Genomic DNA, 23,409 nt, shown 5'->3' with positions numbered 1-23,409 from the left:
ACACCCAGTGACATCACTGATCACCAATCGCAGCCTCAGATGGGCCTGAGCACATCTTGTTGCCACACCTAGGACAGGATTTCTGCCTGAGGCAGACATTGGACATTTTTTTACCCCTCTCTACGCACACAGAGTGGAAAACCTTGGCTGCAATCACTCTGCACCAAAAAATCCCAGACCCTGCTCACACAGAACCCTCCTCGCTTCCCTAAGGGGGAAAAAAGTGAGAACACACCAAGTCAGCTCCCCATCACTAACTGGGACCTTTGCCCATTCACAGGAGAGGCGCCGTGTCACGTGTCATGTTTTTGGATGCCAAAAAAAGAAAAAAAAGAGAATATACAGGATACCTTTTTGTCCCCTCCCCAATCTCGGCCAATCCTAAACAAAGAATTTAAAAACAAAAATAAAACAACCTCATGCTTAAAACAAACCGCAGCACACCCCTTCCCCAAACTGTGGCCATTTTGGAATCTGGCTGTGTGCTTGAAAAACCATTTGGTCGCCTGTCTCACACCTGCCAACAAATAAATAAAGATTTGGAGAAAAAAAATTTTCTTTTCACTGCAGGGAGCTAGCTGAAGGAGGGGAGCTCATTGAACAGCTAGCTGGAGGGGGGGCTCTCTTCCCCCTCTCCATTCCCTGCCTCCGGAATTCTGGGGCTATGCAAACCCCCCCCCCCGGGGGGTGTAGCTGCAGGGGCCCTAGATTGCGCAGAGCCCCTCCTCTCCAGGAAGCAGCAGCTTGGGTACAGCTCGGTCCTTCCAAGAAGCAGCAAAGACACTTCACGGAGGTGGTGACCTCAGCACTCAGCAGCTCAGAGCCCAGTGTCACTGGTGGGGGGCAGGGGCGCCAGGGAAGGTGGCCGCCAGAGAGCTCCAACCTCTGCTGTCTTCCTGCTGCTGCTGCTGCCGACCATCACCATAGGAACCACATCCTGCCGCTGCCATGGCAACCACGAGTCCCATCCACTCGGCAAGCAAGGATGCAGAGAGCGGCCACTCAGGAAGGCAGGCGGCTCTGGTCTTGCGGTCCAGTCACGAGGGCAAGGAAGATACAGGAGCGTGTTGAAGATACTTTTTCTGGGGGGATGGGGATTGGTTTCCATGTCCTCTTCTCGAGCCTCAAAATTTAATGTACACGTCCCTCCAATTAAGTCCTTTCTAAATCACATAACTGTGAGCTACGAAAGTCTCCAGGGGCAAAACACACTGGTAGGCACGTGTGGCCAGGGAAAGGGCAGGCATGACACTTAGGAGAGGCAGAGAGCAGGTGCCCAGCTCAGTCACCTGCTTTCCCTATCATACTCCCACTCTCAGATCCTATCAGAAGAGTGAGGGTTCAAGAGGAGGAAGGACAGGCCTGAGGTCACCAGACATGCTGGATGGGGCTATGTGGGTCTGATTTCCCCACCTGAGAAATTGTCCCAGGAGACTCCTCTTCATGCCAGTTGGAGTCCATGTATGTGGTGGAGATAGGATCATGGGGTGAGGAAGGCACTGGCTGGGATCCCTAGCTTATCACTTAGAGGAACAGCTAGCTGAGACAAGCCTGCAAGGAGCCCCTCTTTGGTCACACGGAGCACGTGTGCAGGCACAGGGCCACATCCCCACCACAAACCCGGATAATGATCAGTGGGCCAGCCACTCCATTTCCAGGATCCTTCTTCCCTAGGCAGTGATTTCAGAACCCACTTCCCATCCACCACTGTCCCCTGCTACCAAAGGCTGTCAGGAGGCCCAGGTCCCTGATACTGCTACCATGCAGGCAAAAAGGGGTTCAGACCCTCTGACTGTCCAGGTTCCAGAGACAGGTGGAGGCTAGAACTCGAACCTTCTGTCTCAAAGGCAAAACCCTTCCCCCAGCATCCTAGTCCTGGAAATGTCCCTTTAGTCCTCACCCTGCCATGGGCCCGGAGGGGTATCAGGGAAGAGAAACTGCTCCCAGTGGCAGAAAGGGCCCAGGCCTGTTTTCAGCCCAATGAGCACAGCCATGGTTATGGATACCCCAAGGCACCGAGCAAGGGAAGTGAGGATCAAGTTGGTGGGTGTTGGTGTACCTAGGGTGGGCACAGGCCCAAAGGGATGCCCCTGGGACTGTGGGAGCAGCTCTTGTTTCCAGGCCTCTGCCCCACCTCTCCTGGCAACCTGGCATTTCCTGGACCTGCCCGTTATACCAGGCAGCATATTCCTTCTGGCCCCTTGAGCCAAGGGCAGGCACTTTCCAGACTCAGGGGGAAATTCTATGCTTGGCCCTTTTTCATTTGGTTGGTTTTGGTTTTGGTTTAGAACCACACCTAGCCACACAGAGGGCTCACTCCTTACTCTGCACTCAGGGATCACTTCTACTAGGACTTGGAGAGCCATGTGGGGAGCTAGAAAATCAAACCCAGGTCAGTCATGTGCAAGGCAAGCGCCTTCCCTGCTGTCCTGTGTCTCTGGCCCCACTGCTCTCTTGTTTCTTGTTTTTATGGGGGGGGGCCACACCCAGAGACACTCAGGGGTTACTCCTAGCTATGCGCTCAGAAATCGCTCCCGGCTCAGGGGACCATATGGGATGCTGGGGATCAAACCCAGGTCTGTCCTGGGTCAGCTGCATGCAAGGCAAACACCCTACCGCTGTGTTAACTTTGGGCCCACTCTGCTCTCTTTTGAACCCAGAGTCCAGTGAAACATGTAGCGGGAGGTAGCATCAGACCTCAGCCAGAAGGATCACTCGCCTCAGGGAAAGAAGGACTGATCCAAAGACTGTCTCTTCATAACTGCTCTACTGCTATCTCCACTCCCAACACACACGCACACATAAACACACATTCATATTCATACCATATACATGCACATCCACACACAATAGTCATACATTCGCACATGCTCACATATGCACACACACACAAACACATACATTCCCTACAACTGTAGTGGAGAGAGGACAGGGCTGGCTCTCTAAGGGACCCCAGGCCCCTTTTGTTTGATTTTTTGCCAGTGCAAAATTTCCACAAATCCCCAGTGCCTCATTTTCCTAGAAAACCTGACAATTCTCAAAGATTCCCGAAGATACGGGGGCGAGGAGGTCAATTCTGCAAATAGATTCTGTCCCTGGCCGCTGCCAAGTTGGTGCCATGGCTCTGGGGCTCCCTTGAGTCTAGGAAGAACGTCTCACTTCCACAACAGCCTTTCCCTGAGATGCAATCATTCTGGCACATTCCAGGGAGAACCGTCCCCAAGGTGCAGAGAGGTGACCCCCGGACACAGGAGCAGTGCGGGCGCAGGATTCACGGCAGCCCAACATTCCTCAGGCAGACAAGCAGCTGCCCCAGGAGCAGTTGGGACATGCAGTGCTGGAAGGAGGACAGCAAGCAGGAGGGGCCCTTCCCCTGTATTCCATCACAGACACTGCCTCAGGGGTGGCAGGGGGTAGGGGGAGAGAACGGACTGGATCACTGTTCTATGCTTTTATTTATTTATTTATTTATTTATTTATTTATTTATTTATTTATTTTGGTTTGGGGGCCATACCCAGCAGTGCTCAGGGGGTTTTACTCCTGGCTCAGCCCTCAGAAATAATTTCTAGAAGGTTTGGGGACCCTATGGGATGACAGGGATGGAACCTGGGTTGACTGTGTGCAAGACAAATGCCTTCCCTCTGTGCTATAGCTTCAGACCATTTATGATTTATTATATATATATATATATTTTTTTTGGGGGGGGTTACTCCTGGCTCTGTGCTCAGAAATTACGGAGGACCATGTGGGATGCTGGGATTCAAACCACCATCTGCCCTGGATTGACTGAGTGCAAAGCAAATGCCCTACTGCTGTGCTATCTCTCTGCCCCCTCTTTTTTTCCTTTATGATTTTTAAAAAGGGAGGGAAGGGGAGGGGAGGGAGGGAAGGAGGGAAGGAAGGAAGGAAGGAAGGAAGGAAGGAAGGAAGGAAGGAAGGAAGGAAGGAAGGAAGGAAGGAAGGAAGGAAGGAAGGAAGGAAGGAAGGAAGGAAGGAAGGAAGGAAGGAAGGAAGGAAGGAAGGAAGGAAGGAAGTAAAACACTTTAATTTTATGCTCTGGGGTGATGATGGGTCTGGGGGAGGCACTTTTCAAAATCCCTTGAGGTTAATTTCTTCCCTTGTTGCATTTAAGTTCATGCTTTCACTCTGCCCCCTCCCCCCAACCTTCATGTTTCCAGGCAACCAGGAACTGTTGCTTTAGGGCTGACAGACCCATAAGCAAGTCAGCATAGGTCACCAGGTCCCAGACTCGGGGTACAATCTACCTCAGGTACCCTGCCTCAGGGCTAGAATTAAGATAGGTGCCTGGCCCTCATGGAGTCGTCCAGGCCAGGGAGGAGAGGAGACAGGGTTGGGTTCTCCGAATTGGTCAGCTGGCGAGGAGACAGGGACAAAGGAAGGAGGAAGGAGAGGAAGGCAGTAAGTGTAGGAAAACACTCGTGTGGATGCCAACAGCCAGGGTGGGCCAGGACAAGGCACCTCAGGAGAAGAAAGCCAGGCTGTGAGAGGGACAGGACTAGGGTGGACCCTGAACCCAGGAGCCTCGTGAGACCCCACACAATGTGAGGGCAGGGAGCATGTCCCACATCTGAGGGAACAGCCCAGCCTACACCACCCTCAGGCCTCCTTACAACTTCCTCCAAGAAAAGAGGGAAGCCATTTAGTGTGGAGGAGTTGCACTCCAGCCTCGTACATCCTGGAGAGAGAGAATGGAGGAATGGGCTTAGAGGGACCAGCCACCTGACCAGGGTCCCTATAACAAGGAGTCCCCTCTGGCTGAAACAAGGTGGCAAGGTGGTTCTTGTGGCAGAACCGAGCTGCGAAGGTTCCAGCACCCAGTTCCAGCTGCCTATCTAGGGTCAACTGGGAGAGCCCCAGACCTGCTTCTTTGCACCAGATCTGGAAACTTCTCTCACATGAGAGAACTCTAAGAGAGTTAAACATCCCCCATTAGCAGTCTCGACCACACCCCTTCTCTCAGCTACACCACACACACACACACACACACACACACACACACACACACACACACACACATACAGAGCTGAACAGGCTGAGCACCTGTCTTCCTGCAATAAATCCAAACTCAAATCTGACCCTCAAATAGCCTGGGAGTATCACGGCCCCAGGCCTCTTGGGCAGGAAATACATGAAGTCACTCTCCATAAACATACACATGTTATTTGGGGACCGAGTTTCTCTGGCCATCAACAAAGTCAGAGGTTGTTTTGTTTTGCTTTTTCTTGTTTTCTGCAAAGAAACCAGAACAGAAGCCCCCTGAACTGAGTCCTTGAGGACCCATCCTTGGGAGTCCCCCTGTGGTGTGAGGCAATGGGTGGAGGATATCAAAGAAAAAGATATGCCTGGGTAGGGGAGAGGAGGCAGAGCAGCAAAGAGTGTTCGAGCCTGTTGCCAGGCAGAGGCATTGAGGCCAACTGAAGCTTCTGGGCAGATCAGAAATTCACGTGAAGTCCGTGGGTGGCACAGCTGGGCTCCACTCTGGGGGACTCTTGGGGCCCAAGAACAGCGGCTAGGACAGAGGACCAACCACACCAAGGATTTCACCCTGAAAGTTTCCTTCATTCCTGGCCTGCCCAAATAGCGAAGGTATTCCGGCCACAGCCACCTGGACATCTCCCCAGGGTTTCCAACACAGCCAGGGGCAGTGACAGATCAGCTTTCGGGGCCCTCATGCAGGCGACAGATGCTTCTGGAATACCTCCTATGTGTGGGGCCCGTGCCAGCCTTGGCAAGGAAACCTGAGAGAAAGGTGGCACCTACAAATCAGGCACTGGCAGAAAGTTCCCTGGACCTCTGGGCCAGACGAGCAGCGAGCCACATGGAATCACTCTGCTCCCCTCCAGGAAGTGAGGACTGTCACCTGCCAGCCACCCAGATGACCGACAGGGGTGAGGAATCATGGACAGGGTCAGAGACAGTGCCACCGGAAAACACACTGGTTTCGGTTACAGCGGGTATTCCCATGAGTTCATGACTTGATGTCACCACCAAGAAGAGCCCTTGGGAGAACATCATCCAGTTAGCTCCATGAGCTTGGTCTGTGGCTTGAGGAAAGCCCTTTAACAGCCTATTGAAGGACCAATCCAGAGAGCCAGGCCCACAGTCACAGTGCTGTGGGGTTGAAGGGTCCTGGCGCTGCACTGGGGGAGAACGAGTGGCTAAGACATTCTCAGAGGCCAGGAGGGACAGGCCAAGCTGTCTACACCTAATGTGCACCTGGGCAGCGGGCACCATCAGAGTCCCAGCATGGATGGCCCTGTCACTAGAAAGTGGGAAGTGCCTGGAAGGCCAAGCTTCCTCAACAGACATGGCATCACTCCACCAGGGAGACACGGCACTGTTTTTTCACATTCGGCCTTCCAAACCCACCTTCCACACACTTCATCTCCCTCACCAGGCTCCCTGTCCTTTCTCCACATCCCGGAGTCAGAGCCCGTGGTGACAGTAACAGCACCAAGCATGGTGGGAAAGGCAGAGGAAGACAGAAATTCCCGGAACAGGCCACCTGGTTTAGCCAAGAGTTGTAAGGAGTGAGCAGAATAGTTGCTCTGCTTGGAGCAAATCAACAATACATGACAGAAGGTCAGAGCAGGCACCCCATTCTAGAACACAGTGGGCACCCTGAAAGTCATGAGTGGTCACTCCTGGGACAACCAATGCCCCAACCAGGACCACAATGAACTGTGATGGCCTATGAATTCAGGCCATGGCTCCTGAATTCTACTGCCAACCTGAGGTACACACAGCACAGGAGGGTTGGGGGGTAGTAATTGTTCCCCTCTGGGAAGATTGTCGGCCATATCCAGACCCCCCCATCCCCACCCACTGCTTCATTTGGGGGAATCATTCCATGGGGGCCATGTAGTTTACGAATGTCCAACAAAGGGGGCCAGAGCAATAGTACAGTGGGTAGAGCGTTTGCCTTGCAAGCACCGACCTGAGTACAATTCCCAAACATCTCATATGATCCCCTAAGCAGCAACTGGAGACTCCTAAGGGCAGACCCTAAGCACTGCCAGGTGTGGCCTAAAAAACAAAAAGAAAAAAAAATATTTCTAGAAGGGCTGAAGAAAATAGTATAGAGCATAAGCTGTTTGGCCAACCCAGATTTTGTCCCCAGCATCCCATGAGGTTCCTTGAGCGCCACCAGGAGTGACTCCGGAGCGCAGAGCCAGAGTAAGCCCTAAACATCACCAGGTGTGGCCCCAAAGCAAAACAAAAATAGTCTAATAATATCCCAGTAACTCGTGACTTGTCCCTGTGCACAGCTCAAAGACAGCCAGACGTCTGAGCCTGCTGACCACCACTGGGCATGAAGGAGCCAAGGGGGCCAAGGAAAAGCTGGCGGGGAGGAAGGGGGTACTCAGATAGGGAACAATCCCCGCGCGCCCCCCCCCCTCACTGCGCAGAATCAATAGAGTGTGGTGGATTCTGCCGTTGGTGTAAGCAAACAAAGGAGGGAGTCCCCATGTGCTGAGACCGGCTGGGGGGAAAGGCGTGACCAAGAACAGGTGTTTCTAGTTCCCTGTGGGCTGGACTGGGGCTGAGCCGGCTGCATTTCTCACTCCACTTCCTCAAGTGCCTCCCAAGACAGGCACCTCCGGTCAAGTAATACCAGTTGGAGTGAAAGGCATTTCCGGCTGAGAGATCTTCCCTAAAGGCTGCCCCTTGTCCTGCTCCGCTCAGAAGGGATGTGGGGGAGCCCTTGCTCTGCAATGCAAGAGGCCCTTGTGTGGGCCTCCCAGCACCAACAGGACCAAGTCCCCTAATACAGGTTTCACAGAGCTTTCTGGAGGGCTGGCCCCTTCTCCCAGGACCCTAAATCCCTCATCATAAATGTCTTAGGCTCTAACTCAAGTGCTGCCAGTGCGCTCCAAGGACCAGCTCAGAGGCATGGGAACCTGGGTTCCATGCCTGACTCGGCCACTCTTTGGGGCCTGGTGTCCGTGGACACACAGCAGCCAAGAATGGTGGCCCTGACCAAGCAGGAGGACAAAGGGAGAGGATGGAGGATAGGATCACAGCAAAGTATGACACAAGAACCCCAGGAGAGAAGAGGGTGAAGCGGCCATCCCTTAGCCTAGGGGAGCTCCAAGTCCATGTGGGGAAGAGACACTGGTCCAAGTTCAGGTGAGACTTCCCATTTCCCTCTTCACCAGAGACAGAAAAGAAACCCAGAAGACAGAGGGATGGGTGAGGGTACACCAGGGAGGCACAGTGAAGGGGAGCCCCTTCATCCCATACCCACTCCAGACATGGCCCTGTGACCTGCTCTGGCAAGACAAAGGCCACGGGGAAAGGTGGCAGCTACAGGCCCTGTGACACCCTCTCAGCTGATGATCACACTGTGGCCTTGCCTGGCCAGGCAGTCCCAGGAACACACTCCAGGGAGACCTCAGGGACTCTGGGTGAAGGAAATTCATCTGGGGTCTCACTCACAAAGCCTGTGCTCAGCCCACTGACTCAGGCCTGGCTCCATCAAACCAATACTCTGGTGGGAGGGGGACCAGGACAGGGAAGTTTGCAACACTGCAGCACTCTGCACCCCATTCTGGGCCCCGAGATGGGGGAGAGCCCCGGCCCCTCAGATCTACCATGGGGACTAAGGTCACTGTCCTCACCTCAGAACCCTCAGTGGGTGAAAGGGTGAAGGCAGGAGGTAATATATAAAAGGTACCTGCTAGCATAAAGGCCAGCTTGCCCTGTCCTGAGGCCCATGAGGCCTGCCCTCATGGCTGTGGATAGTGGGCATAAACGCCACACAGTCCCCCATCCAGCCAGTTAGGGGCCAGGAATCCTGCCAACTGGTGTCCACTGAGTCCCAAGGGTCCCAATAACAGCCGGAAACTGGGGAGCCTCATTCTCAGAAGCAGCTCCTCCACGACAGACACTGCACCAACCAAGTGCCAGGGCGCCTGGAAGGGACTGATCGATGCCCTGCAACGTGCTTCAGCCAAGCATGCAGAGCCCAGGTTTCCGGCCCCAGGAGAACCCACCCAACTTTCCACTTGAAACCGGGAGGTAGGAGGAGGCATGTGTTCTTTGGCTGTGGCAAAAGCAGCAGGTCCAGCCTATGGCCTGGCTGGGAGAGCCCAGAGGTTGCGGACATCCCGAGAGCCAGCAACAGCTCAGCTGGGCCTGTCGGGCTCAAGAAAGGAAACTCCTAAATACCAGCCCAGCAGCCAGAGAGACAGGGGGACCAGTCCGCCCGGCCTCTCCTCTCTTTCCCCTCTCCGGCCCAGTTCAGATTGTGCTCCCTAGTGACCCGCAGGGCAGAATTTGCCAAACAAAGCAACAGGAATCCGATCCTAACGGTAATACTTTGCATTTCTTAGAAGGGCGGGTCTCACTCTGCTACACTTCCCTGAGCAGCGGCCCAGGGCCCTGGCAGTGGCCTCTGTCTCTGCCCACCTTGGGCTCTGCATCTCGACCCACAGAGGAAGGAGATCGTGCCAGTGGGTGGTAGTTCAGGGACCCTAACCTCCCCACATTCGTGAAGAGGTCCTGGGCCCACAATGTCCCCCCACCCTGTCTAAAACACCCCCACAGAGCAGTGCTGTTTCTCCTCCCTCCACATTGGGGTGCCCTGGAGAAAGCCTGTAAAGGGGCACAGCAGAAGGAGGACAAGCCATCAGTCCTCTCCATTCAGTCACAAGGCAGCGAAGATATCACTAAACAATGAAGGAAACTGAGGTACTGAGGGAGACTCAGCTAGCTAGCTGGCAGCAGAACTGAAGGGACTGGAGGCCTTACCTCCACCCACTTACCCTGCCCTCTGATCTAACTATATGTGCTGCCTGTCCTCTAGGGACTCAGGGCTGGGGTGGCACTACTAGGACTCCTAGTGTGATACCAAAGGAAGGCGGCCTCACAGGAAGGGATGCTGGCATTTGATCAATGAATGAAAGTCTGTACCTCCCAGAGAGCCAGATGCACTGGGAAGGGCACCCCCCCCCCTTTTTTTTTGCCTTTCTCTAGGCTGAGCTCTAGAGACAAGGTGTAGCCTCACGGCTCAGGATCTCATAGGTCCTCAAGAGCCCGGGAGGCAGCAGGAAGTGGTTTTGCCTTTGCTTATTTTCCCAGGGATAACCACTAGATTTGCTCGTGAAAACTTTTCAGCTGGTTGGCAGCAGGCACCTGCAAGATCAAGGAATCTCTCCCTTCCCTGGGGGTTTGTCCTCTGTTCTGTTCCCTCTGTGGGGACCTCAAAGTAAAGGGGATGAGACCATGGAAGGTGAAGAAGGAAAATTTGCCAAGAGCAAGCAGTGACCAAAATCACCACCCACAACCACATAGTGGCACTGGGCAGCCATGACTCAGAGCAGAGGTGAGTGCAGGCGCTAGAACACATGGCAGGGAGAGACAAGGAGGCCTGGATGCTGAAGGAGGGAGGGAGGCAAGAAGGGATCCACCTACAAGGCAGAGAGACAGGGACAGGCTGGGAGGGGCTGGGGAGCCAGAGGACATGTGGGAGTAGGGTGTGTAAGGCGGAAGACACGAGACAGAAGTCTGGATGCTTCTGATGAGACAAAAAGAGGAGCGAGAGTGCCCTGCCCAGCTTACAAGTCCAGGCTTGCACCCGGAAGTGAAGGGCGCCAGGCGGGCGGGCAAGGGAGGCAACATGTGAGATTCGGGTCCTGCCTCAGAGGACAGGGGACAGGGGACTGGGTCAGAGGAGGCAGCTGAGAGGCGATAGGTGAGATGAACAGGTTAGGTAGTGGAGGCCCAGTCCAGTGGGAACAGTCCCTAAGTCTTGGGGGCCAGGGGCCAAGAAGAAGAGTGGGAAGGAAGCCAAAAGGAGGCACTGATAGCAGAAGGGTCTATCACAGACCACAGACCAGAAGGGTCCCGGCTATGAATCACTCCCCTGGCCCATGAAGAAACAGAAGGACCTGGAAGGGCCACAGACACCACTGTAAGAAAGCACATACCATGAACCATGACCGTCCCCATGTGACAGGCATGTGCAGTGGGGGGAATCTCAGCTTGGGCATGCAGTTGGGCCACACCCACAGAGCCAACATCCTGCTGGGGGTTTAGGACTTGCCTGACTGTACCATGCCTCAGTTTCTTCATCTGGGAAGTAGCCAAGTGCAGCCTGGAGGGGTAGAGGGTGAAGGAGACAGAGTGAAATGAACTCAAACTGCAAAGTTCTTGGGGGGGGGGGATGTCCCCGGCCCAGGCAGCAGCATGTGTGTTAGAATGACAGAGACACACACGTATAGGCAGGTAAACCACATGTGCAGCACGTATGCACGTGAATGGAACCTGGAGAGAGGCTCCTGAGGGAGGGACCCCTGGAGATGCACAAAGCAGAGCCCAGGACACATGTCCTCCAGCCACTGCCTCAATGAGTTCCATACACACAAAGGAAGGAAGGAGAACAGAGCGGATGGGTCACTCAGCACACAGACCAGCCACCCACTGACATGCCTGAGGCAGGGGCCCCCTAATGTGACTTTACTGACACTTCAGTCCCAGGAGGAAAGCCCTGTTTGTTTTGTTTTGTTTTGTTTTTCTGACTGAGAGCCTGAGGTTAGGCCCTCAGCCCCACATTCCGCCAGTATGTGGGGCATTGGCAGCCAGCTAGACCTGGCCTGGCTATTTGGCGTACAAGCCTGCATAAAAGAACAGAGACCCACAATGGACAGGAGAGAACGGGAAGAAGGATCCAGTGCCAGTAAAGGGGTGGTGAGGACCACATCAGGAAGGTTCCTGGGGGAGCAGCAAATACAGAGCCAGAACACAGACCCAATTTAGGGCCCTTACATGCAAGTCCTGAGCTCAGCACATGATTCAGGAGCTGGGATCCAGCCACCCAGAGTAGCCCTAGAGAGGCTGGACACCGACAAGACCCACAATGACCACTTAAGGGGAGAAGAGGTCTGCAGGCCCCAGAGACTTCTGAATATAGCCAGCCCAGTTCCAATGGTCTTCACAAACAGCCTCTAGAGCCCTGGCACTGAGACCTTAGTACCAGCAGGACCGGACACCATCACCCCAGGATGCTGGGTCAAGAGCACGGAACCCCAAGCTACTAGAGCTCCATGGTTTCCTGGTGTTTCAGCTGCACTGGGGTGACCCAGAGTTCCAACTTCCTCAACTCTGGGACTTTCCCAGGGTTCCCAGCATCCAGCTGTGTGGCAGTGTCAGGTCGGCCTCCCAGTGACAAGCCCAACCCCCACCCCATCACACCACCCACAATTTCGCAGACTCATCATTTTAACTAAGAAGTGGCCCCAGAGATGAAGGAGTGCTTCTCAAAAACTGCTACAGGGGTCATGAAGCAATAGCACAGTGGGGAAGGCACTTGCCTTACAGGAGGCTGACCTGAGTTTGATCCTTGGCATCCTACAGGGTCCCCTAAGCCTGATAGGAGTGGTTTCTAAGTACCGCTGGGTGTGGCCCAAAAACAAAACTAAACTAAAATCAAAAACTGCTGCCTAGAAAAAAAAAAGACTGCTGCCTGGGGTCCCCAGATAGGGTTTAGGATCCTCTCAGAGGCTGGCCCCCACTTTGACAGTCCAGCACACCATTGTGAACTTTCTTTTTTTAATACACACACACACACACACACACACACACACACACACACACACACACATATTTTTTTTTTGTTTTGTTTTGTTTTTTGGGCCACACCTGTTTGATACTCAGGGGTTACTCCTGGCTAAGGGCGCAGAAATCGCCCCTGGCTTGGGGGAACCATATGGGACATGGGATGCCGGGGGGATCAAACCGCAGTCCTTCCTTGGCTAGCGCTTGCAAGGCAGGCACCTTACCTCTAGTACCACCACTCCGGCCCCAATTTTTTTTTTTTTTGGGTCTCACCCGGCAGCGCTTAGGGGTTACTCCTGGCTCTACACCCAAAAATCGCTCCTAGCAGGCTCGGGGGACCATATGGGATGCCAGGATTCAAACCACCATCCTTCAGCATGCAAGGCAAACACCCTACCTCCATGCTCTCTCTTTCTGGCCCCCATTGTGAACCTTCTTGTAGTGTCTGACAAGAGCTGAGTGTCCCAGCCCTTCAGAAAGTAAAACTATCCTTCCCCAGAGCCCCTTCAATGTACTCCACACCCCTGGATACACACACACACACACACACACACACACACACACACACACACACACGTGCATGCATAAACGCATGTACATATATCCCCACACATACCCATCCTGACTTCACTCAGCCCCTTCCTGGCACCCCCCTGCCAAAAGTGGGATGCAGGGTGGCTGATTTGTCCAAGCTATATACCTTAGACAACCAATATGGCTCCAGCATGTGTATTTGGTGAATTCATTGCATTAAACACGGGGGCCAGGGCTGGGCTTGGTTTATTGGCATGACTGTATCCCACATCCACACTTCTGTTTGTCCCAGGACCATCCACTCTTTCCAAAGGAGAAATGGGGTACAAGTGAGCCAACTTCCCGGTCTCGAGTGCCTGAAAAAGCCAGAGCCCCAATCACTACACACCTGCTCTCCATGCCTGGGGTAGGATGCCCCTCCCTTCTTCCCCCCATGTTGTTACCCTCAATTTTTTCCTGAGCATCTCAGGCCAGGGACTTCCACAAGCATCATCTAGAACTAGCAGCTGCCACTCAGGTCTGCAGACAGAGATAGTACAGAAGTCACTAGCTTTGTATGCACCAGGGTTGGTCTCTGGCACCACATGGGATCCCTGGAGCCCCACCAGTAGGTCTCCCCACAATTAAAGAAGTTCTGACTGTCTCCTATGCTCCTATGCTCAGCCTCATGCCGGTGGAGCTCTGTGGCTTCTCCCAGCTTATGAGCAGCAACTGCAGGGAAAGTTCAGGAAGGGACCCCAAGTGGGCAGAGTCCCAGGTGGTGCACAGAACTACCCGCTTCCGGACCTCCCACACCCTCAGGGCAGCATCCCAAGGGCTGCCCTGCCCTGGACACTGGGGCGGAAATCTGTAACTTCCCACTTCACTGGAAACAGAGCCAGACCAGCCCCTTGTTCTCCCACGGGTCCCCAAGGCCACGCCTCACCTCTATGGAGCCCTATCCATGCTCTCGCCTCCCCCATGAGGTGCACCCTGCCCCCAGTCTGGCCAGGAAGGTCCCCTCATAGCAAAGGGTTTCGGCCTCAAACGTGATGCTCATAGTGGCAGACAAGGTGGTGCTAGGCAGTTGGCAGTCACTGACTCAGGCGAAGGAAAAACCACTGGTGAAGGGAGATGGCCAGGCATAGCTGGCACCTTCAAGTGCCAGTCAGGGCAGATACAAGGCCTCAGTCACCAGAACTGGGTGAAATGTCCCCTGAGCCAGCGACTGTGATGGGGACCTTGACTTTACAAGGCCATGGGGCCTGTTTCCTGCCTGTAGAAGTGACTAGGAGTAGGTGATTCCCAGGACAGAAACTGCTCCACAAGGCTGGAGCCATAGCACAGCGGGGAGGGCATTTGCCTTGCACACGGCTGCCCAGGGTTCGATCCCTAGCATCACATAGGGTCCCTGGAGAACCACCAAGAGTAATCTCTGAGTGCAGAGCAAGGAGTGACCCCTGAGCACCACCAGGTGTGACCCAAAAAGGAAAAAAAAAGATTGCTTGGGTTCCCAGGGGTGTTTGGTGTGTAGACTCTGAGGAGGTGGATCCTGGGGCACCCCTTGGTGTTACCAAAGGCAAAAGTTCCCCTGCCTGCTTGTTCCCTCTCGACAGCTACTTCCCCTGGGCAATGGGGCCCACTCTGCTTCCTCCCCAGGGGAAGCTCTGGACAGGGCCCAGGGGCAGCCATATGGCAACTTTCTCACCCTCTCCAGCGTCCGCCAAGTCTGAGGAGCGGTGCCCGCATCTGCCACCTTCTCAACACCCTCTGGGGCAGCTGGATGGAGGGGGTGAGACATGCTCTGAGTGGCTCATAGGAAACGGGGCCTGCCCCAGGCCAGACAGCCCTGAGGCCAAGTTTATCTGCCCCAGCTGCTGCCCCAGGTTGACTGCCAGCTCGAAACACCTGGAGACTGGCATCCAGAACATTCCTCACCCCTCTGGCCAGCAGCTGGCCCTGCACCAACCCTTCATGTGGCTGCAGAACCCTAGTCCACCCCCAGCTCAAGGGGGGGGGGATTTTGTTTTTTAACTAAAAGGTGGAAACCAGTGAACAAATCCATCATCGCTCCTTCCCGACAAGCTTAAGCGCACAGGCTGGGCCTGAAACAGGAAAACAAAGGCAACGCAGGCCAGTGGGCCATTTCCCGCCCAGGCTCCCCGCCAGCACAAGACTGACTGTTATAAGACAGACAGACAGACAGACAGACAGACAGACAGACAGACAGACAGACAGACAGACAGACACACACACACACACACACACACACACACACACCAAAACAGGTTGCTGCCATTTCTCTTCCTACACACACTGCCTTGGTTTCCTCACGTGTCAAGTGGGAACAACCTGGAGCCGGAGGGATAGCGCAGCGGTAGGGCATTTGCCTTGAACGAAGCTGACCCAGGACAGATGGTGGTTTGAATCCCGGCATCCCATATGGTCCCCCGTGCCCCCCAGGAGCAATTTCTGAGCACAGAGCCAGGAGTAACCCCTGAGTGCCGCCAGGTTTGACCCACCCCCAAAGAAGTGGGAACAGGCAGTCCTAAGTAGCCCTCCCACCACCACCGTTTGAAGGGGATACACGTACGGCCACAGTGGAAGTTTGTGGGGGGCAAGAGGAAGCAGGGGAGTAACTGGTAGAAGGCAGTTGAGGCCACAGCTTCAGGGGGCCAGGGGACCTTCCACAGCCCGGAAGGGCAGTATAGGCCCAGGCTGGGTACGTGCGCCCTCCCAGCTACCGGACCCACTTCCCAGGGGCCCACAGGCTAACATGGAGACCGCCCTGGCCAGCTGCGTGGCCACAGTAGAAGTGATGGCTCTTGGGAGTACTGACCAAGTCCAAGCCTGAATACTGGGTGTCAGGATCTCCGTGCCACCCCCACCCCACCATGCTTCTCCTTCAGAAGAACCCCAACAGGACAGACTGAGGCTCCAGGAAGGAGACAGATTAATGTGGAAGCTGCACTGTACTCCTTTGACAGACGATAGGTGATGCCCTGTCACAGGAGAGCAGTCAGCCCAAGGGCTACAGAAGGGACCAAGTGGCAGCCACCGGCATCGATCAGGGTGTGTGTGTGTGGGGGGGGGGGGGTTTGTCCAGGTCCCTGCTCATCCCCAAGGCCTTCCACACCTCTGGGGCACTCTGAGAACTGGGGGTCCCCAACCCACACAGCAACTCCATTCCAGGGCAAAGGTAACCTCAGGACCCCTGGACTCCATTGTACCCCACCAGCAACAGCCAGGGCCTCCTCTAGGGAGTTCCCCAACCTTCCAGAGGACTTCTTTCTCTGTCTCTGTCTCTCTCTCTCTCTCTCTCTCCTCCCCCTTCCTCTTTCTCCCTCCCTCCCCCCCTTCCTCATTCACACAGACCATGCTGGGGTCCAGATGACAGAGTAGGATAGAGGCCTGCATGTATTCCGGCAAGGGGGAGGGGGTCTGGAGGATACAGCCCACCTCCTAAGAGACCCAGGTGCATCCTGGGACACCCTGCAACACACCAGGCCTTACCACCCTCGTCTGTGCAGACTCCAGGAGGAAGTGAAGGAGCTCGCCCAGCACTCCAGGGAGGAAGTAAAGGTGTGGGGACGGACGGAGACATTCTGCTGTGTGAGCGGAAGGAAACGGATTCAGTACCTAAGACCTGCTGCTCACTGTCTGGGTTCAGGGTACACCCAGTGAGAACCTGATTCCACACATCCTCCTGTTCTCTCTGCAAAGGTCAGATGAGCAGTAAGAGAAGTCTGGGCTCATGGCCCCTGGACCCGAAAACAGTGCAGGGGCTTCCAGAGATGTAGGGATGACCCCTCTTCCTCATCTATATTCTTTTTGTTTTGTTTAATACCGATGGTGTTCAGGTGTTACTCCTGGCTTTGCACTCAGGGGTCATTCCTGGTAGGCGCAGAAACTACCAATGATGCCAGGAATCATTGGCCCTGTCCAAAGCAAATGCTCTCCCCACTGTGCTATCTCTCTGTCCCTGTCCTCATCTATATTCTAAGCCAGTAAGGGTTGTTGGGGATTGAAAAGATGCTGCACCCGAGAGACCCCCACTCCTATGCTGCTGTATGGTCTAGTGTAGGGTCTCGCCCAGGCAGAAAGTGGGGTGGCAGATCTCAATGGCCCATAGCAACATAAAGATCCAGTGAGCAGAGGTTCAAAGTGGGCAAGTGACTGGCCCAGGACCACAGAGAAAAGGCATCTGGACCCACCCCCAGACCCCTGCCCTCTGCCTCTGGTTTTCCCCACCCCGATGGAGGAGCTGCCAGGAAGCCAAGGGGGACAGAGCCTGCCCAGCCTGCCCATTCCCGCCAGCCAGAGCAGCTCCCTGGCCACCACAGGCCTGGAACCCCCTCACTTCAAAGTGATTCACCCTCAAGGGTCTGCGGTTTGGTCTAGGGCCTGGGAGCATGGAGCAATCAGCGCCTTGCTCACCCCTGACCACCCAGGTTTGAACCAGGGGTCTCCAAGCCCAGCCTCAGGAATCCAGGTGCCAGCTCAAAAGGGGCCCGCCCTGCTGGACAGTGAAGCAAACTACCTATGCTTGAGGGATGCAGTTGGGACATGGGTCGGGGGCCACTGGGTAGAGGAGAGATGCTGGGGGAGCGGGGCACAGAAGGGTAGGATAGTCCAGGTCCATTATACCCCCAGTAGCTCAACCAGACCTTCCACCATTCCCCCTTGGACCCCCCACCAACTAACTGGAGGCCAGCCTTGGCCAGCCCCAGCCAACGGGCATCCATCTGCTGTCTCTCCAGGGACCCCAGTGCCCGCAGGAACGCAGCTGCTTGGGCACATAGCCCCAAGTCCCACGCTCTCTCCAGAATGCGGCCCTTGTCCCCACTCAGCAGCCCCCAAGGTGGTCACCTCCTGGAAGCCCTTTGGGAGCAGGGGACAGGAATGTGCTGGGGCTGAGGTCGGAGCCTGGTCGGGTTGAGCTGGGCCGAGAGGAGGGGAAAGGAGCCAAGAACAACTCCCTCATTTACTGCATTTCCAGACTTGGCGGCTGCCACCCTCCTTCCAAACCGAGCTGGCTTTGGCCATGATCATGGCAGCAGCGCTGGTCCCGGCACATCTGGATCTGCTTAGGGGGCTGAGGGCCCTGAGGCATGCGGAAGAAACCAGTTCCCAGGAATCCAGCCTGGAGGGTCCTGGCATGTTGCGAGGGGCAGCAGGCAGCCCTGGCCCTGGGACTCCGTCCACCTCTCAGGGCTGCAGGAGAAATGGTTTCGCCCTTCCTGGAGATGCATGAGCTCAGGAAGGCCCCAACTGAATCATTTCCCCCCTAGACACGGGGCCTGAGGCCCAGCACCCACTTGGCAGGCTGAAATGAACAGTGGCAGGGACCCCAAATTCAGTGGCTGGTTGGATACCCCTGTATCCTCCTGATCCCTTTGACAGTTCTATTTCCTCTGCTCCCTGGGCTCTGAAGACCACTTGGTAAGACCCTGCCTGACAGAAGCTATCCTAGGGCCTCTGCACTCCCCCAGCTCTCAGGGCTCAGGACTCAGGGTGCAGGTGCATGGGAGAGACTGAGCCTACAGCACACAAGCCCTTCCACAAGCCCAACTGCAATCCCATAAACAGAGACCTATATGTAGAGCCACACACTGCAGACTCACATGCAGTCTCCCACACACAGCCCCACTAACCCAGCAGGCATGTGCCACCAGCATGCAGAGAACTCAAAGCTGCAGCCTGCATGGGGTCCCATCAACTCTTTACCCCTCAGCAGATCCCAGGGGTGCCCCCCAGATCTACCTAAGACTGGCTGAGTGACTCATTTCAACATCCCACTCCACTGTGTCCCCACCTTGCTCAAGCGGCATTAGCACCTTGACCTCACTGTCTATACTGAGGTCACTTGTCACCTGAGTTAAGTGGGCCCCACTCTCTGAGGAGTCCCCAACTCCTGCAAGTGTGTCAGGCAAGCTCTGAGGGTGTGTGCAAGGATCCTGTACTGGCTGCCTCTCTGCAGCTGGACAAACAAGCTGCTTTCCCCAGGGAGCCCAGGGGTGTCAGACAGAGGGGTCAGAAGTCCCCCTGGATATTCCAAGCAAGGAAGCCAGGGGGGCCCCTTAGCTGCTGAAGGCACAGTGAGATGAAGGAGCATCTGCTTCTGCCTGACCACACTCAGGGCTCAGGGGCTGCCTTGCCCCCTGCCCACAAGGTTCCTACAGCTTCGGTGCTCTGGGGGGAAGACAGGGAGAACGAAGAGAAGAGGGGTCACCAGCACCAAACACTGGACAAAGAGACAGCATCCATGACAGTCATGACTCCCACTCTCTGGGAGTGGAATCCAGGTGTAAGGATGCTCTTAAACCCTCCTGCCTACAGGGTCTGGGCAGCACAGGGGTCTTAAGGGCTTCCTGGGGGGCAGGAGGGGGTGGGCAGGGGCAAACCTCATCTGAACATGTCTCCACAGGACCGGATCAGAGAGATGAGGAGTCAGCCTAGCACATACACGCCAACCTGAGGGGTGAGAATACAGTCCACACGTGTTCTAGAAGCTTCCTGGCATCTGCTAGCCATGCCCAGGGTCTCCAGCTCCCTGAAGAATCTGCTCCATCGCTCCATCACTGAGAAGCGCCTCACAGTCCTTTCAGTCAATGATGCTGCCTGAGCCAGACCTGGCTTTTACTGAGGGGCTTTCTCAACCAACTGTCCCACCATGCCCTGGAGGGGGAAACAGCAGCAGTAACCCCTAACATCCTACCCATCACCCCTCCTGGAACTTTCCCTGCTGGGAAGAGGACCCTAAGCCATGTGTGGGAAAGAACCAGGGAAGTGAACACCCGAAATTGCTTTCTGGAAGCCTCAGAGAGGGGTAGACGAGCACCCTCACACGCTCCTCTAGCACCTCTGAACCTCATAGGTTATAAAGAAACAACCTACCCACACAGGGTTACATCCTCAAACGCTAAGGTGATGTAGGACAGAAAGGAGCCAAGTTGGGTTTCGGGGGAAGTTGATGTGTTTCAAAGGGTCCTGGGAGATGGCCCAAAGGTTGGCACATAAGTCCCCCCTCCCAGTGCATTTCTCAGCACCATATGAACACACATACACACACACACACACACACACATAAGGACACCCCTTTGCACCAGAGCTTCTATTCTATCCTGCTGTGGCCCCCACGCCCAGCTTCCAGGCAGCACTTCCTAGCAGCTGACAGGATTTCCTCTCTCCAGGAGAGCCGAACCTTGGACTATGGCTGGGTGGGGCCAGGACTGATGCTAGAGCCCTGGCCATGCACACTCCTGCTCCCACTGCCCCCAGGCACCTCAGGGGTGTCAAGTCTGGCATGCCAGTCTAAACATGGCAGTTTTGTGTGAGGGTGGTGGAGATGGAAGTGGGATTATAAGGCAGCTCTCAGGCCTCAATAGCCCAAGAATGAGAAGGTAATACAGGATCTGTGCCCTGACCCCAGAAGATTCAAACTTTCACCTCAAACCATCTCCCAACCCCAAGCCACTGCAGGGAAGCTGTGTATGTCTGGAAGGCTATGGGGGTTCCTGCCATAGGGCTGGAAGAAGCTCCTCCGAGAAATCACCCAGAGTGCATCCCAACAACCCAGTAGCCCTTGGATATTCTCCCCATTGGCACCGACATCCTGCACATAACATGGGTCTCTGCAGCAGATCTGAAGATGAAGGAGACTGTAGCGGTCGCTCTGGGACTCTTATAATGGAGAAGAAGCAGGAGCTCAGAGTTGGGTAGAAGGTGCAGGTGGAAGGTAAAAGGGATCCAAGGAGTATGACAGCAAAGGTGACAATGGCAGGAACTGGAAAGACCAAGACAGTGGCTCCCTGGGTCTGGGGGCAGGGAGAGAGGAGGTGGGGGGCACTGGAAAGTGTGGGTTCACCACAACCGCCCTATCACCAACACAGGGCTTCTTACTGACACTCTTGGGACTTCCCCTTTCTCGGTAGGCCAGTGGATGGCACTCAGGACCTGTGCTGGTCCGCCTACCTCCCTCTGCTCTGGCTGGGCCTGCTCCACACACCAGATCTCCCCCTGACGAACACCATCTCTAGATGGAACCTGTGGTGTTGCCCAGTGAAGCCAAAACACAGAAGCTCAGAAAACTCAAGCATCCCTCAGAGTGTGTTCTCTAGCTGTCAGGGACATAGCTTGCCCTGCCCCAGTCCTCCTGGAGGTGACCATCCTGTACTGCAGAGTCAGGGGAGGCAGTCACTTCTTCATGGGGGGGAGGGAATGCTTTGGGAGCTGATCAGAGGCACAATGACACATGAAAGCTGGCTCTGAAAGGGGGTCTGGTGCTGTGTTATACCTGCCCCAACTTTAAAAGGGACCACAGGGTCCTCAGGGCACAGGGACTCTGTGTAGTGAAAGGCACAGATACCAGCAAGTAGGGGTTGCAGGCTGGGCTGAGGAATATGTGCATGGGTTTATTAAAGGGTCCAAAGTATCTGTAAAGGTTTGTAAGGGGTACAGAGATTCTCAGGGTGACTAAGTGGTGCAGAAATATGGGGTCATTAAGAGGTACAGAATATCTGAGGGTAAGGGTTACTAAGTATCTCTAGGGGTAAGGGGTACAGAGTATCTGGGGGTAATTAAGGGGCACTGAGTAACTGTGGGAGTAAGGGTACTGAGTATCTGTGGGGGGTTGTATGAGGCGCAGAGTATCTGGGGTGATTAAGGGATACAGAATTATGCGTGGGGTTAGTAAGAGGCACAGGATATCTGTGGAGATGAATAAGGGGCACAGAGTATCTGCAGGGGCGAGTAATTGGTGCCAAATGTCAGGTGAAAGTTGAGAAGGTTCTGGAGCTGAAGAGAAGGTTTCTGGCACCCAATGCCAAAAACCAAGAGACGTGAGTTTCCGGCCTCCTGCCCACAACCGGGAGCCACCAGGGACACACCCCACTCGGCAGCAGGACAGCACCCAGTTTTTCCAGGCGGGCAGCTAGAGGCCTGAACGCCACTTTCCAAACAGGACAAAGCTGATGTTTTCTCCGTGGGACAAGGCCAGACTGAGTCAAGAAAGCAGCATGCCCTCCCCAACCTCCCCAGGAAAGCTGCCCAGCTCCGGACACAGCCCACAGGTCTGGTTGCCACTTTCACTTCCCCAATCCTCCCAGGCATCCAGCACAACCCCGGCTTGGGGTGGCAGGTGTTGCCCACCCGCCTGCATTGTGTGGGACAGCTAGGGCCCCCTCGGTTCAGGCACAAATGTCACATATAATGCCACAAGCTCTGGAAAGTGAAGGGCTCACAGCAGGGGCCTCGGGAACCTGAGTCTCGATAACAGCACCTTTGCAGTCCCCACTGTACCCCACTGCCACAGCATGTCTCCACCAGGTGACACAAGGGAGCTGGATATCCCCATGGGGGGCATACAGGGACCCCTCTAGGGGCACCCAGATAAGCAGGAAGATGAAGACTCCTGGAGCATGCACTGGACCTGGCTGGCACATGCCAACTGAGATTCTCCTTCAGTGGGGGGCACTCACGACCTTCTCTAGGACACATTTTCTCCACTTCTAGAAAGTAAGGGCATGTCTACCCTATGACTCTTTCCCAGGGACCCCACTTCCAATGCCCACCCCTAGATGCCTTGCACTGGTTTCCTGTTCCATTCAACCCTCTTGAAAAAGAAAACATGGAAAAGACTTGGCACCTTCCACTCTGCCCACTTTGTGTGTGAGCCAGGACTGCCCAGGAAGTGCCTGTTTGACACATAAAGCAGATGCCCTGCTCAGAGCTCCACACACTGCTCCAGCAACACCCAGTGCAGGGAGCTGCCATGTGACCCAGCATGGCCAATGGACAGAAGCAGAAGTGGCTTTGAAGAGCAGAAGTTCTTCTCCACTCTCTCCCTTCCCCCCTCCACTCCAGCTTCCTGCTAACTAGAGTAGGTGTAAGGCCAAGATCCCCAAGTCCCACTAAGCCATGGCATGAAACTGGGCCATGCTTCTTGTGCCATGAGGCAAGAAGACAAGACCAGTGGAGCACCAAGAGAAAAGAAAGACAATGCGGTCTTTTTGTTTTGTTTTTTGTTTTTGGGTCACACCCGGCAGTGCTCAGGGGTTACTCCTGGCTCTATTTTCAGAAATCGCTCCTGGCAGGTTCAGGGGACCATATGGGATGCCAGGATTTGAACCACCGACCTTCTGCATGCAAGGCAAACGCCTTACCTCCATGCTATCTCTCCAGCCCCATGACAATGGGGTCTTTTAAAGACAGCTGTAACCATCTAATGCAATGGCCTATATCCCATAACTTTTGCTTGGGGAAGAAAGAAAAAACAATTTTCTGGGGGCTGAGCAATAGCAGAGCAGGGAGGGGCG

The 23,409-nt window shown here is 54.9% G+C and overlaps 2 protein-coding genes across 2 annotated transcripts in view; one reads left to right on the top strand and one right to left on the bottom strand.

The window, feature by feature from the left end:
• The window catches only part of GCSH (glycine cleavage system protein H), a 729,662-nt gene that overhangs the window by 511,804 nt on the left and 194,449 nt on the right, over nt 1-23,409 (top strand). The gene's annotated exons all lie outside the window — the stretch shown is intronic.
• CMIP (c-Maf inducing protein) overlaps nt 1-23,409 on the bottom strand; it is a 139,928-nt gene that overhangs the window by 90,652 nt on the left and 25,867 nt on the right. The window lies entirely within an intron of this gene.

This window comes from Suncus etruscus, chromosome 14 (genome assembly GCF_024139225.1).
Source record: "Suncus etruscus isolate mSunEtr1 chromosome 14, mSunEtr1.pri.cur, whole genome shotgun sequence".
Lineage (NCBI taxonomy): Eukaryota > Metazoa > Chordata > Mammalia > Eulipotyphla > Soricidae > Suncus > Suncus etruscus.
The sequence above is the reverse complement of the archived record's forward strand: the minus strand, read 5'-3'. Positions and strand labels throughout refer to the sequence as shown.